The 14259-nt window shown below is 44.4% G+C and overlaps 12 non-coding genes across 12 annotated transcripts; all 12 read right to left on the bottom strand.

Moving 5' to 3' along the window:
- Positions 1 to 56: 56 nt before the first annotated feature.
- Trnat-cgu (transfer RNA threonine (anticodon CGU)) lies at positions 57 to 146 on the bottom strand. The gene is given in 2 exon segments: positions 57 to 92; positions 110 to 146. It is a non-coding gene; the product is annotated as a tRNA-Thr (tRNA).
- A 72-nt stretch (positions 147 to 218) lies between these two features.
- Trnal-caa (transfer RNA leucine (anticodon CAA)) lies at positions 219 to 308 on the bottom strand. The gene is given in 2 exon segments: positions 219 to 254; positions 272 to 308. It is a non-coding gene; the product is annotated as a tRNA-Leu (tRNA).
- Positions 309 to 381: 73 nt separating this feature from the next.
- Positions 382 to 471, bottom strand: Trnam-cau (transfer RNA methionine (anticodon CAU)). Its single transcript is given in 2 exon segments — positions 382 to 417; positions 435 to 471. It is a non-coding gene; the product is annotated as a tRNA-Met (tRNA).
- Positions 472 to 1191: 720 nt separating this feature from the next.
- Positions 1192 to 1281, bottom strand: Trnam-cau (transfer RNA methionine (anticodon CAU)). Its single transcript is given in 2 exon segments — positions 1192 to 1227; positions 1245 to 1281. It is a non-coding gene; the product is annotated as a tRNA-Met (tRNA).
- Positions 1282 to 3943: 2662 nt separating this feature from the next.
- Positions 3944 to 4033, bottom strand: Trnal-caa (transfer RNA leucine (anticodon CAA)). Its single transcript is given in 2 exon segments — positions 3944 to 3979; positions 3997 to 4033. It is a non-coding gene; the product is annotated as a tRNA-Leu (tRNA).
- Positions 4034 to 4753: 720 nt separating this feature from the next.
- Trnat-cgu (transfer RNA threonine (anticodon CGU)) lies at positions 4754 to 4843 on the bottom strand. Its single transcript is given in 2 exon segments — positions 4754 to 4789; positions 4807 to 4843. It is a non-coding gene; the product is annotated as a tRNA-Thr (tRNA).
- Positions 4844 to 4915: 72 nt separating this feature from the next.
- On the bottom strand, positions 4916 to 5005 carry Trnat-cgu (transfer RNA threonine (anticodon CGU)). The gene is given in 2 exon segments: positions 4916 to 4951; positions 4969 to 5005. It is a non-coding gene; the product is annotated as a tRNA-Thr (tRNA).
- Positions 5006 to 5077: 72 nt separating this feature from the next.
- Trnal-caa (transfer RNA leucine (anticodon CAA)) lies at positions 5078 to 5167 on the bottom strand. Its single transcript is given in 2 exon segments — positions 5078 to 5113; positions 5131 to 5167. It is a non-coding gene; the product is annotated as a tRNA-Leu (tRNA).
- A 73-nt stretch (positions 5168 to 5240) lies between these two features.
- Trnam-cau (transfer RNA methionine (anticodon CAU)) lies at positions 5241 to 5330 on the bottom strand. The gene is given in 2 exon segments: positions 5241 to 5276; positions 5294 to 5330. It is a non-coding gene; the product is annotated as a tRNA-Met (tRNA).
- Positions 5331 to 5888: 558 nt separating this feature from the next.
- Positions 5889 to 5978, bottom strand: Trnam-cau (transfer RNA methionine (anticodon CAU)). Its single transcript is given in 2 exon segments — positions 5889 to 5924; positions 5942 to 5978. It is a non-coding gene; the product is annotated as a tRNA-Met (tRNA).
- Positions 5979 to 8640: 2662 nt separating this feature from the next.
- On the bottom strand, positions 8641 to 8730 carry Trnal-caa (transfer RNA leucine (anticodon CAA)). The gene is given in 2 exon segments: positions 8641 to 8676; positions 8694 to 8730. It is a non-coding gene; the product is annotated as a tRNA-Leu (tRNA).
- A 2826-nt stretch (positions 8731 to 11556) lies between these two features.
- Trnal-caa (transfer RNA leucine (anticodon CAA)) lies at positions 11557 to 11646 on the bottom strand. The gene is given in 2 exon segments: positions 11557 to 11592; positions 11610 to 11646. It is a non-coding gene; the product is annotated as a tRNA-Leu (tRNA).
- Between the last annotated feature and the right edge of the window lie 2613 nt (positions 11647 to 14259).

Here is a 14259-nt window from a genome sequence, read left to right as displayed (position 1 = left end):
TAGAAGAATATCGCAACGTTAACAAAACAAGTAACAACTTTCTCAAAAAGAAACGTTGCCCCGGGTGAGGATCGATCTCACGACTTTCAGATAGCTCTATTGAAAGGATTACGCGACTGACGCGCTACCTACTGCGCTACCGAGGCTTCGAACCAATGGCAATAGAAGAATATCGCAACGTTAACAAAACAAGTAACAACATTTTCAAAAAGAAACGTTGCCCCGGGTGAGGATCGAACTCACGACCTCCAGATAGCTCCTTAGAGAGGATTTTGAGACTGACGCGCTGCCTACTGCGCTACCGAGGCTTCGAACCAAATGCAATAGAAGAATATCGCAACGTTAACAAAACAAGTAACAACTTTCTCAAAAAGAAACCGTTGCCCCGGGTGAGGATCGAACTCACGACCTTCAAATAGCTCTATAGAGAGGAGTATGAGACTGACGCGCTGCCTACTGCGCTACCGAGGCTTCGAACCAATGGCAATAGAAGAATATCGCAACGTTAACAAAACAAGTAACAACTTTCTCAAAAAGGAATGTTGCCCCGGGTGAGGAGCGAACTCACGACCGTCAGATAGCTCTATAGAGAGGATTATGAGACTGACGCGCTGCCTACTGCTCTACCGAGGCTTCGAACCAATGGCAATAGAAGAATATCGCAACGTTAACAAAACAAGTAACAACTTTCTCAAAAAGAAACGTTTCCCCGGGTGAGGATCGAACTCACGACTTTCAGATAGCACTATTGAGAAGATTATGAGACTGACGCGCTGCCTACTGCGCTACCGAGGCTTCGAACCAATGGCAATAGAAGAATATCGCAACGTTAACAAAACAAGTAACAACTTTTTAAAAAAATAACGTAGCCACGAGTGAGGATCGAACTAACGAACTTCAAATAGCTCTATTGAGATGATAATGATTCCGACGCACTGCCTACTGCGCTACCGAGACTTCGAACCAATGGCAATAGAAGAATATCGCAACTTTAACAAAAAAAGAAAAAGCTTTTTCATAAAATAACGTTAATCCGGGTGAGGATCGAACTCACGACCTCCAGATAGCTCTATTGTTAGAATTATGAGACTGACGCGATGCCTGCTTCGCTACCGAGGCTTCGAACCAATGGCAATAGAAGAATATGGCAACGTTAACAAAACAAGTAACAACATTCTCAAAAAGGAACGTTGCCCCGGGTGAGGATCGAACTCACGACCTCCAGATAGCTGCATTGAGAGGATTATGAGACTGTCGCGCTGCCTACTGCGCTACCGAGGCTTTGAACCCAGGTCAATAGAAGAATATCGCAACGTTAACAAAACAAGTAACAACTTTCTCAAAACGAAACGTTGCCCCGGGTGAGTACCGATCTCACGACCTTCAGATAGCGCTATTGAGAGGATTATGTGACTGACGTGCTGCCTACTGCGCTACCGAGGCTTCGAACCAATGTCAATAGATGAATATCGCAACATTAACAAAAAAAGAAAAGGCTTTTTCATAAAATAACGTTAACCCGGGTGAGGATCGAACTCACGAATTTCAGATAGCTCTATTGTTAGAATTATGAGACTGACGCGCTGCCTACTGCGCTACCGAGTCTTTGAACCCATGGCAATAGAAGAATATCTCAACGTTAACAAAACAAGTAACTACTTTCCCAAAAATAAACGTTGCAACGGGTGAGGATCGAACTCACGACTTTCAGATAGCTCTATTGAGAGGATTATGAGAGGGACGCGCTGCCTACTGCGCTACCGAGGTTTCGAAAAAATGGCAATAGAAGAATATCGCAACGTTAACAAAACAAGTAACAACTTTCTCAAAAAGAAACGTTGCCCTGGGTGAGGATTGAACTCACGACCTTCAGGTAGCTCTATTGAGAGGATTATGAGACTTACGCGCTGCCTACTGCGCTACCGAGGCTTCGAACCAATGGCAATAGAAGAATATGGCAACGTTAACAAAACAAGTAACAATTTTCTCAAAAAGGAACGTTGCCCCGGGTGAGGATCGAACTCACGACCTCCAGATAGCTGCATTGAGAGGATTATGAGACTGTCGCGCGGCCTACTGCGCTACCGAGGCTTTGAACCCAGGTCAATAGAAGAATATCGCAACGTTAACAAAACAAGTAACAACTTTCTCAAAACGAAACGTTGCCCCGGGTGAGGACCGATCTCACGACCTTCAGATAGCGCTATTGAGAGGATTATGCGACTGACGTGCTGCCTACTGCGCTACCGAGGCTTCGAACCAATGTCAATAGATGAATATCGCAACATTAACAAAAAAAGAAAAGGCTTTTTCATAAAATAACGTTAACCCGGGTGAGGATCGAACTCACGAAATTGAGATAGCTCTATTGTTAGAATTATGAGACTGACGCGCTGCCTACTGCGCTACCGAGTCTTTGAACCCATGGCAATAGAAGAATATCTCAACGTTAAAAAAACAAGTAACTACTTTCTCAAAAATAAACGTTGCAACGGGTGAGGATCGAACTCACGACTTTCAGATAGCTCTATTGAGAGGATTATGAGAGGGACGCGCTGCCTACTGCGCTACCGAGGTTTCGAAAAAATGGCAATAGAAGAATATCGCAACGTTAACAAAACAAGTAACAACTTTCTCAAAAAGAAACGTTGCCCTGGGTGATGATCGAACTCACGACCTTCAGGTAGCTCTATTGAGAGGATTATGAGACTGACGCGTTGCCTACTGCGCTACAGAGGCTTCGAACCAATGGCAATAGAAGGATATGGCAACGTTAACAAAACAAGTAACAACTTTCTCAAAAAGAAACGTTGCCCTGGGTGAGGATTGAACTCACGACCTTCAGGTAGCTCTATTGAGAGGATTATGAGACTGAAGCGTTGCCTACTGCGCTACCGAGGCTTCGAACCAATGGCAATAGAAGGATATGGCAACGTTAACAAAACAAGTAACAACTTTCTCAAAAAGAAACGTTGCCCTGGGTGAGGATCGAACTCACGACCTTCAGGTAGCTCTATTGAGAGGATTATGAGACTGACGCGTTGCCTACTGCGCTACCGAGGCTTCGAACCAATGGCAATAGAAGGATATGGCAACGTTAACAAAACAAGTAACAACTTTCTCAAAAAGAAACGTTGCCCTGGGTGAGGATTGAACTCACGACCTTCAGGTAGCTCTATTGAGAGGATTATGAGACTGACGCGTTGCCTACTGCGCTACTGAGGCTTCGAACCAATGGCAATAGAAGGATATGGCAACGTTAACAAAACAAGTAACAACTTTCTCAAAAAGGAACGTTGCCCCGGGTGAGGATCGAACTCACGACCTCCAGATAGCTGCATTGAGAGGATTATGAGACTGTCGCGCGGCCTACTGCGCTACCGAGGCTTTGAACCCAGGTCAATAGAAGAATATCGCAACGTTAACAAAACAAGTAACAACTTTCTCAAAACGAAACGTTGCCCCGGGTGAGGACCGATCTCACGACCTTCAGATAGCGCTATTGAGAGGATTATGCGACTGACGTGCTGCCTACTGCGCTACCGAGGCTTCGAACCAATGTCAATAGATGAATATCGCAACTTTAACAAAAAAAGAAAAGGCGTTTTCATAAAAACGTTAACCCTTGTGAGGATCGAACTCACGAATTTCAGATAGCTCTATTGTTAGAATTATGAGACTGTCGCGCTACCTACTGCGCTACCGAGGCTTTGAGCCCAGGTCAATAGAAGAATATCGCAACGTTAACAAAACAAGTAACAACTTTCTCAAAAAGAGACGTTGCACCGGGTGAGGATAGATCTCACGACCTTCAGATAGCTCTATTGAAAGGATTACGCGACTGACGCGCTACCTACTGCGCTACCGAGGCTTCGAACCAATGGCAATAGAAGAATATCGCAACGTTAACAAAACAAGTAACAACTTTTTCAAAAAGAAACGTTGCCCCGGGTGAGGATCGAACTCACGACCTCCAGATAGCTCCTTTGAGAGGGTTTTGAGACTGACGCGCTGCCTACTGCGCTACCGAGGCTTCGAACCAATGGCAATAGAAGAATATCGCAACGTTAACAAAACAAGTAACAACTTTTTAAAAAAATAACGTAGCCACGAGTGAGGACCGATCTCACGACCTTCAGATAGCGCTATTGAGAGGATTATGCGACTTACGCGCTGCCTACTGCGCTACCGAGGCTTCGAACAGATGGCAATAGAAGAATATCGCAACGTTAACAAAACGAGTAACAACTGTTTAAAAAAATAACGTAGCCACGAGTGAGGATCGAACTCACGAACTTCAATTAGCTCTATTGAGATGATAATGATTCCGACGCGCTGCATACTGCGCTACAAAGGCTTCGAAACAATGGCAATAGATGAATATCGCAACTTTAACAAAAAAAGAAAAAGCTTTTTCATAAAATAACGTTAATCCGGGTGAGGATCGAACTCACGACCTCCAGATAGCTCTATTGTTAGAATTATGAGACTGACGCGATGCCTGCTGCGCTACCGAGGCTTTGAACCAATGGCAATTGAAGAATATCGCAACGTTAACAAAACAAGTAACAACTTTCTCAAAAAGAAACGTTTCCCTGGGTGAGGATTGAACTCAAGACCTTCAGATAGCTCTATTGAGAGGATTATGAGACTGACGCGCTGCCTACTGCGCTACCGAGGCTTCGACCCAATGGCAATAGAAGAATATGGCAACGTTAACAAAACAAGTAACAACTTTCTCACAAAGGAACGTTGCCCCGGGTGAGGTTCGAACTCACGACCTTCAGATAGCTCTATTGAAAGGATTACGCGACTGACGCGCTACCTACTGCGCTACCGAGGCTTCGAACCAATGGCAATAGAAGAATATCGCAACGTTAACAAAACAAGTAACAACTTTCTCAAAAAGAAACGTTGCCCCGGGTGAGGATCGATCTCACGACTTTCAGATAGCTCTATTGAAAGGATTACGCGACTGACGCGCTACCTACTGCGCTACCGAGGCTTCGAACCAATGGCAATAGAAGAATATCGCAACGTTAACAAAACAAGTAACAACATTTTCAAAAAGAAACGTTGCCCCGGGTGAGGATCGAACTCACGACCTCCAGATAGCTCCTTAGAGAGGATTTTGAGACTGACGCGCTGCCTACTGCGCTACCGAGGCTTCGAACCAAATGCAATAGAAGAATATCGCAACGTTAACAAAACAAGTAACAACTTTCTCAAAAAGAAACCGTTGCCCCGGGTGAGGATCGAACTCACGACCTTCAAATAGCTCTATAGAGAGGAGTATGAGACTGACGCGCTGCCTACTGCGCTACCGAGGCTTCGAACCAATGGCAATAGAAGAATATCGCAACGTTAACAAAACAAGTAACAACTTTCTCAAAAAGGAATGTTGCCCCGGGTGAGGAGCGAACTCACGACCGTCAGATAGCTCTATAGAGAGGATTATGAGACTGACGCGCTGCCTACTGCTCTACCGAGGCTTCGAACCAATGGCAATAGAAGAATATCGCAACGTTAACAAAACAAGTAACAACTTTCTTAAAAAGAAACGTTTCCCCGGGTGAGGATCGAACTAACGAACTTCAAATAGCTCTATTGAGATGATAATGATTCCGACGCACTGCCTACTGCGCTACCGAGGCTTCGAACCAATGGCAATAGAAGAATATCGCAACTTTAACAAAAAAAGAAAAAGCTTTTTCATAAAATAACGTTAATCCGGGTGAGGATCGAACTCACGACCTCCAGATAGCTCTATTGTTAGAATTATGAGACTGACGCGATGCCTGCTTCGCTACCGAGGCTTCGAACCAATGGCAATAGAAGAATATGGCAACGTTAACAAAACAAGTAACAACATTCTCAAAAAGGAACGTTGCCCCGGGTGAGGATCGAACTCACGACCTCCAGATAGCTGCATTGAGAGGGTTATGAGACTGTCGCGCTGCCTACTGCGCTACCGAGGCTTTGAACCCAGGTCAATAGAAGAATATCGCAACGTTAACAAAACAAGTAACAACTTTCTCAAAACGAAACGTTGCCCCGGGTGAGTACCGATCTCACGACCTTCAGATAGCGCTATTGAGAGGATTATGTGACTGACGTGCTGCCTACTGCGCTACCGAGGCTTCGAACCAATGTCAATAGATGAATATCGCAACATTAACAAAAAAAGAAAAGGCTTTTTCATAAAATAACGTTAACCCGGGTGAGGATCGAACTCACGAATTTCAGATAGCTCTATTGTTAGAATTATGAGACTGACGCGCTGCCTACTGCGCTACCGAGTCTTTGAACCCATGGCAATAGAAGAATATCTCAACGTTAACAAAACAAGTAACTACTTTCCCAAAAATAAACGTTGCAACGGGTGAGGATCGAACTCACGACTTTCAGATAGCTCTATTGAGAGGATTATGAGAGGGACGCGCTGCCTACTGCGCTACCGAGGTTTCGAAAAAATGGCAATAGAAGAATATCGCAACGTTAACAAAACAAGTAACAACTTTCTCAAAAAGAAACGTTGCCCTGGGTGAGGATTGAACTCACGACCTTCAGGTAGCTCTATTGAGAGGATTATGAGACTGACGCGCTGCCTACTGCGCTACCGAGGCTTCGAACCAATGGCAATAGAAGAATATGGCAACGTTAACAAAACAAGTAACAACTTTCTCAAAAAGGAACGTAGCCCCGGGTGAGGATCGAACTCACGACCTCCAGATAGCTGCATTGAGAGGATTATGAGACTGTCGCGCGGCCTACTGCGCTACCGAGGCTTTGAACCCAGGTCAATAGAAGAATATCGCAACGTTAACAAAACAAGTAACAACTTTCTCAAAACGAAACGTTGCCCCGGGTGAGGACCGATCTCACGACCTTCAGATAGCGCTATTGAGAGGATTATGCGACTGACGTGCTGCCTACTGCGCTACCGAGGCTTCGAACCAATGTCAATAGATGAATATCGCAACATTAACAAAAAAAGAAAAGGCTTTTTCATAAAATAACGTTAACCCGGGTGAGGATCGAACTCACGAAATTGAGATAGCTCTATTGTTAGAATTATGAGACTGACGCGCTGCCTACTGCGCTACCGAGTCTTTGAACCCATGGCAATAGAAGAATATCTCAACGTTAAAAAAACAAGTAACTACTTTCTCAAAAATAAACGTTGCAACGGGTGAGGATCGAACTCACGACTTTCAGATAGCTCTATTGAGAGGATTATGAGAGGGACGCGCTGCCTACTGCGCTACCGAGGTTTCGAAAAAATGGCAATAGAAGAATATCGCAACGTTAACAAAACAAATAACAACTTTCTCAAAAAGAAACGTTGCCCTGGGTGAGGATCGAACTCACGACCTTCAGGTAGCTCTATTGAGAGGATTATGAGACTGACGCGTTGCCTACTGCGCTACAGAGGCTTCGAACCAATGGCAATAGAAGGATATGGCAACGTTAACAAAACAAGTAACAACTTTCTCAAAAAGAAACGTTGCCCTGGGTGAGGATTGAACTCACGACCTTCAGGTAGCTCTATTGAGAGGATTATGAGACTGAAGCGTTGCCTACTGCGCTACCGAGGCTTCGAACCAATGGCAATAGAAGGATATGGCAACGTTAACAAAACAAGTAACAACTTTCTCAAAAAGAAACGTTGCCCTGGGTGAGGATCGAACTCACGACCTTCAGGTAGCTCTATTGAGAGGATTATGAGACTGACGCGTTGCCTACTGCGCTACCGAGGCTTCGAACCAAGGCAATAGAAGGATATGGCAACGTTAACAAAACAAGTAACAACTTTCTCAAAAAGAAACGTTGCCCTGGGTGAGGATTGAACTCACGACCTTCAGGTAGCTCTATTGAGAGGATTATGAGACTGACGCGTTGCCTACTGCGCTACCGAGGCTTCGAACCAATGGCAATAGAAGAATATGGCAACGTTAACAAAACAAGTAACAACTTTCTCAAAAAGGAACGTTGCCCCGGGTGAGGATCGAACTCACGACCTCCAGATAGCTGCATTGAGAGGATTATGAGACTGTCGCGCGGCCTACTGCGCTACCGAGGCTTTGAACCCAGGTCAATAGAAGAATATCGCAACGTTAACAAAACAAGTAACAACTTTCTCAAAACGAAACGTTGCCCCGGGTGAGGACCGATCTCACGACCTTCAGATAGCGCTATTGAGAGAATTTATGCGACTGACGTGCTGCCTACTGCGCTACCGAGGCTTCGAACCAATGTCAATAGATGAATATCGCAACTTTAACAAAAAAAGAAAAGGCTTTTTCATAAAAACGTTAACCCTTGTGAGGATCGAACTCACGAATTTCAGATAGCTCTATTGTTAGAATTATGAGACTGTCGCGCTACCTACTACGCTACCGAGGCTTTGAGCCCAGGTCAATAGAAGAATATCGCAACGTTAACAAAACAAGTAACAACTTTCTCAAAAAGAGACGTTGCACCGGGTGAGGATAGATCTCACGACCTTCAGATAGCTCTATTGAAAGGATTACGCGACTGACGCGCTACCTACTGCGCTACCGAGGCTTCGAACCAATGGCAATAGAAGAATATCGCAACGTTAACAAAACAAGTAACAACTTTTTCAAAAAGAAACGTTGCCCCGGGTGAGGATCGAACTCACGACCTCCAGATAGCTCCTTTGAGAGGGTTTTGAGACTGACGCGCTGCCTACTGCGCTACCGAGGCTTCGAACCAATGGCAATAGAAGAATATCGCAACGTTAACAAAACAAGTAACAACTTTTTAAAAAAATAACGTAGCCACGAGTGAGGACCGATCTCACGACCTTCAGATAGCGCTATTGAGAGGATTATGCGACTTACGCGCTGCCTACTGCGCTACCGAGGCTTCGAACAGATGGCAATAGAAGAATATCGCAACGTTAACAAAACGAGTAACAACTGTTTAAAAAAATAACGTAGCCACGAGTGAGGATCGAACTCACGAACTTCAATTAGCTCTATTGAGATGATAATGATTCCGACGCGCTGCATACTGCGCTACAAAGGCTTCGAAACAATGGCAATAGATGAATATCGCAACTTTAACAAAAAAAGAAAAAGCTTTTTCATAAAATAACGTTAACCCGGGTGAGGATCGAACTCACGACCTCCAGATAGCTCTATTGTTAGAATTATGAGACTGACGCGATGCCTGCTGCGCTACCGAGGCTTTGAACAAATGGCAATTGAAGAATATCGCAACGTTAACAAAACAAGTAACAACTTTCTCAATAAGAAACGTTGCCCTGGGTGAGGATTGAACTCACGACCTTCCGATAGCTCTATTGAGAGGATTATGAGACTGACGCGCTGCATACTGCGCTACCGAGGCTTCGAACCAATGGCAATAGAAGAATATGGCAACGTTAACAAAACAAGTAACAACTTTCTCAAAAAGAAACCGTTGCCCCGGGTGAGGATCGAACTCACGACCTTCAGATAGCTCTATAGATAGAAGTATGAGATTGACGCGCTGCCTACTGTGCTACCGAGGCTTCGAAACAATGGCAATTGAACAATATCGCAACGTTAACAAAACAAGTAACAACTTTCTTAAAAAGAAACGTTGCCCCGGGTGAGGATCGAACTCTTGTCCTCCAGATAGCTGCATTGAGAGGATTATGAGACTGTCGAGCTGCCTACTGCGCTACCGAGGCTTTGAACCCAGGTCAATAGAAGCATATCGCAACGTTAACAAAACAAGTAACAAATTTCTCAAAAAGATGCGTTGCCCTGGGTGAGGATTGAACTCACGCTCTTCAGATAGCTCTATTGAGAGGATTATGCGACTTACGCGCTGCCTACTGCGCTACCGAGGCTTCGAACAAATGGCAATAGAAGAATATCGCAACGTTAACAAAACGAGTAACAACTTTTTAAAAAATAACGTAGCCACGAGTGAGGATCGAACTCACGAACTTCAAATAGCTCTATTGAGATGATAATGATTCCGACGCGCTGCCTACTGCGCTACAGAGGCTTCGAAACAATGGCAATAGATGAATATCGCAACTTTAACAAAAAAAGAAAAAGCGTTTTCATAAAATAACGTTGACCCGGGTGAGGATCGAACTCACCACCTCCAGATAGCTCCTTTGAGAGGGTTTTGAGACTGACGCGCTGCCTACTGCGCTACCGAGGCTTTGAACCCAGGTCAATAGAAGAATATCGCAACGTTAACAAAACAAGTAACAACTTTCTCAAAAAGAGACGTTGCACCGGGTGAGGATAGATCTCACGACCTTCAGATAGCTCTATTGAAAGGATTACGCGACTGACGCGCTACCTACTGCGCTACCGAGGCTTCGAACCAATGGCAATAGAAGAATATCGCAACGTTAAAAAAACGAGTAACAACTGTTTAAAAAAATAACGTAGCCACGAGTGAGGATCGAACTCACGAACTTCAAATAGCTCTATTGGGATGATAATGATTCCGACGCTCTGCCTACTGCGCTACAGAGGCGTCGAAACAATGGCAATAGATGAATATCGCAACTTTAACAAAAAAAGAAAAAGCTTTTTCATAAAATAACGTTAACCCGGGTGAGGATCGAACTCACGACCTCCAGATAGCTCTATTGTTAGAATTATGAGACTGACGCGATGCCTGCTGCGCTACCGAGGCCTTGAACCAATGGCAATTGAAGAATATCGCAACATTAACAAAACAAGTAACAACTTTCTCAAAAAGAAACGTTGCCCTGGGTGAGGATTGAACTCACGACCTTCAGGTAGCTCTATTGAGAGGATTATGAGACTGACGCGTTGCCTACTGCGCTACCGAGGCTTCGAACCAATGGCAATAGAAGGATATGGCAACGTTAACAAAACAAGTAACAACTTTCTCAAAAAGGAACGTTGCCCCGGGTAAGGATCGAACTCACGACCTCCAGATAGCTGCATTGAGAGGATTATGAGACTGTCGCGCGGCCTACTGCGCTACCGAGGCTTTGAACCCAGGTCAATAGAAGAATATCGCAACGTTAACAAAACAAGTAACAACTTTCTCAAAACGAAACGTTGCCCCGGGTGAGGACCGATCTCACGACCTTCAGATAGCGCTATTGAGAGGATTATGCGACTGACGTGCTGCCTACTGCGCTACCGAGGCTTCGAACCAATGTCAATAGATGAATATCGCAACTTTAACAAAAAAAGAAAAGGCTTTTTCATAAAATAACGTTAACCCTTGTGAGGATCGAACTCACGAATTTCAGATAGCTCTATTGTTAGAATTATGAGACTGTCGCGCTACCTACTGCGCTACCGAGGCTTTGAGCCCAGGTCAATAGAAGAATATCGCAACGTTAACAAAACAAGTAACAACTTTCTCAAAAAGAGACGTTGCACCGGGTGAGGATAGATCTCACGACCTTCAGATAGCTCTATTGAAAGGATTACGCGACTGACGCGCTACCTACTGCGCTACCGAGGCTTCGAACCAACGGCAATAGAAGAATATCGCAACGTTAACAAAACAAGTAACAACTTTTTCAAAAAGAAACGTTGCCCCGGGTGAGGATCGAACTCACGACCTCCAGATAACTCCTTTGAGAGGGTTTTGAGACTGACGCGCTGCCTACTGCGCTACCGAGGCTTCGAACCTATGGCAATAGAAGAATATCGCAACGTTAACAAAACAAGTAACAACTTTTTAAAAAAATAACGTAGCCACGAGTGAGGACCGATCTCACGACCTTCAGATAGCGCTATTGAGAGGATTATGCGACTTACGCGCTGCCTACTGCGCTACCGAGGCTTCGAACAGATGGCAATAGAAGAATATCGCAACGTTAACAAAACGAGTAACAACTGTTTAAAAAAATAACGTAGCCACGAGTGAGGATCGAACTCACGAACTTCAAATAGCTCTATTGAGATGATAATGATTCCGACGCGCTGCATACTGCGCTACAAAGGCTTCGAAACAATGGCAATAGATGAATATCGCAACTTTAACAAAAAAAGAAAAAGCTTTTTCATAAAATAACGTTAACCCGGGTGAGGATCGAACTCACGACCTCCAGATAGCTCTATTGTTAGAATTATGAGACTGACGCGATGCCTGCTGCGCTACCGAGGCTTTGAACCAATGGCAATTGAAGAATATCGCAACGTTAACAAAACAAGTAACAACTTTCTCAATAAGAAACGTTGCCCTGGGTGAGGATTGAACTCACGACCTTCAGATAGCTCTATTGAGAGGATTATGAGACTGACGCGCTGCATACTGCGCTACCGAGGCTTCGAACCAATGGCAATAGAAGAATATGGCAACGTTAACAAAACAAGTAACAACTTTCTCAAAAAGAAACCGTTGCCCCGGGTGAGGATCGAACTCACGACCTTCAGATAGCTCTATAGAGAGAAGTATGAGATTGACGCGCTGCCTACTGTGCTACCGAGGCTTCGAAACAATGGCAATTGAACAATATCGCAACGTTAACAAAACAAGTAACAACTTTCTCAAAAAGAAACGTTGCCCCGGATGAGGATCGAACTCTTGTCCTCCAGATAGCTGCATTGCGAGGATTATGAGACTGTCGAGCTGCCTACTGCGCTACCGAGGCTTTGAACCCAGGTCAATAGAAGCATATCGCAACGTTAACAAAACAAGTAACAAATTTCTCAAAAAGAAGCGTTGCCCTGGGTGAGGATTGAACTCACGCTCTTCAGATAGCTCTATTGAGAGGATTATGCGACTTACGCGCTGCCTACTGCGCTACCGAGGCTTCGAACAAATGGCAATAGAAGAATATCGCAACGTTAACAAAACGAGTAACAACTTTTTAAAAAATAACGTAGCCACGAGTGAGGATCGAACTCACGAACTTCAAATAGCTCTATTGAGATGATAATGATTCCGACGCGCTGCCTACTGCGCTACAGAGGCTTCGAAACAATGGCAATAGATGAATATCGCAACTTTAACAAAAAAAGAAAAAGCTTTTTCATAAAATAACGTTGACCCGGGTGAGGATCGAACTCACCACCTCCAGATAGCTCCTTTGAGAGGGTTTTGAGACTGACGCGCTGCCTACTGCGCTACCGAGGCTTTGAACCCAGGTCAATAGAAGAATATCGCAACGTTAACAAAACAAGTAACAACTTTCTCAAAAAGAGACGTTGCACCGGGTGAGGATAGATCTCACGACCTTCAGATAGCTCTATTGAAAGGATTACGCGACTGACGCGCTACCTACTGCGCTACCGAGGCTTCGAACCAATGGCAATAGAAGAATATCGCAACGTTAACAAAACGAGTAACAACTGTTTAAAAAAATAACGTAGCCACGAGTGAGGATCGAACTCACGAACTTCAAATAGCTCTATTGGGATGATAATGATTCCGACGCGCTGCCTACTGCGCTACAGAGGCTTCGAAACAATGGCAATAGATGAATATCGCAACTTTAACAAAAAAAGAAAAAGCTTTTTCATAAAATAACGTTAACCCGGGTGAGGATCGAACTCACGACCTCCAGATAGCTCTATTGTTAGAATTATGAGACTGACGCGATGCCTGCTGCGCTACCGAGGCCTTGAACCAATGGCAATTGAAGAATATCGCAACGTTAACAAAACAAGTAACAACTTTCTCAAAAAGAAACGTTGCCCTGGGTGAGGATTGAACTCACGACCTTCAGATAGTTCTATTGAAAGGATTATGAGACTGACGCGCTGCCTACTGCGCTACCGAGGCTTCGAACCAATGGCAATAGAAGAATATGGCAACGTTAACAAAACAAGTAACAACTTTCTCAAAAAGGAACGTTGCCCCGGGTGAGGATCGAACTCACGACCTCCAGATAGCTGCATTGAGAGGATTATGAGACTGTCGCGCTGCAACTGCGCTACCGAGGCTTTGAACCCAGGTCAATAGAAGAATATCGCAACGTTAACAAAACAAGTAACAACTTTCTCAAAACGAAACGTTGTCCCGGGTGAGGACCGATCTCACGACCTTCAGATAGCGCTATTGAGAGGATTATGCGACTGACGCGCTGCCTACTGCGCTACCGAGGCTTCGAACCAATTTCAATAGATGAATATCGCAACTTTAACAAAAAAATAAAAGGCTTTTTCATAAAATAACGTTAACCCGGGTGAGGATCGAACTCACGAATTTCAGATAGCTCTATTGTTAGAATTATGAGACTGACACGCTGCCTACTGCGCTACCGAGTCTTTGAACCCATGGCAATAGAAG

This window comes from Argiope bruennichi, chromosome 8, assembly GCF_947563725.1.
Source record: "Argiope bruennichi chromosome 8, qqArgBrue1.1, whole genome shotgun sequence".
Classification (NCBI taxonomy): Eukaryota; Metazoa; Arthropoda; class Arachnida; order Araneae; family Araneidae; genus Argiope; species Argiope bruennichi.
Note: the sequence above shows the minus strand (reverse complement) of the source record. Positions and strands in the feature narration are given on the sequence as shown.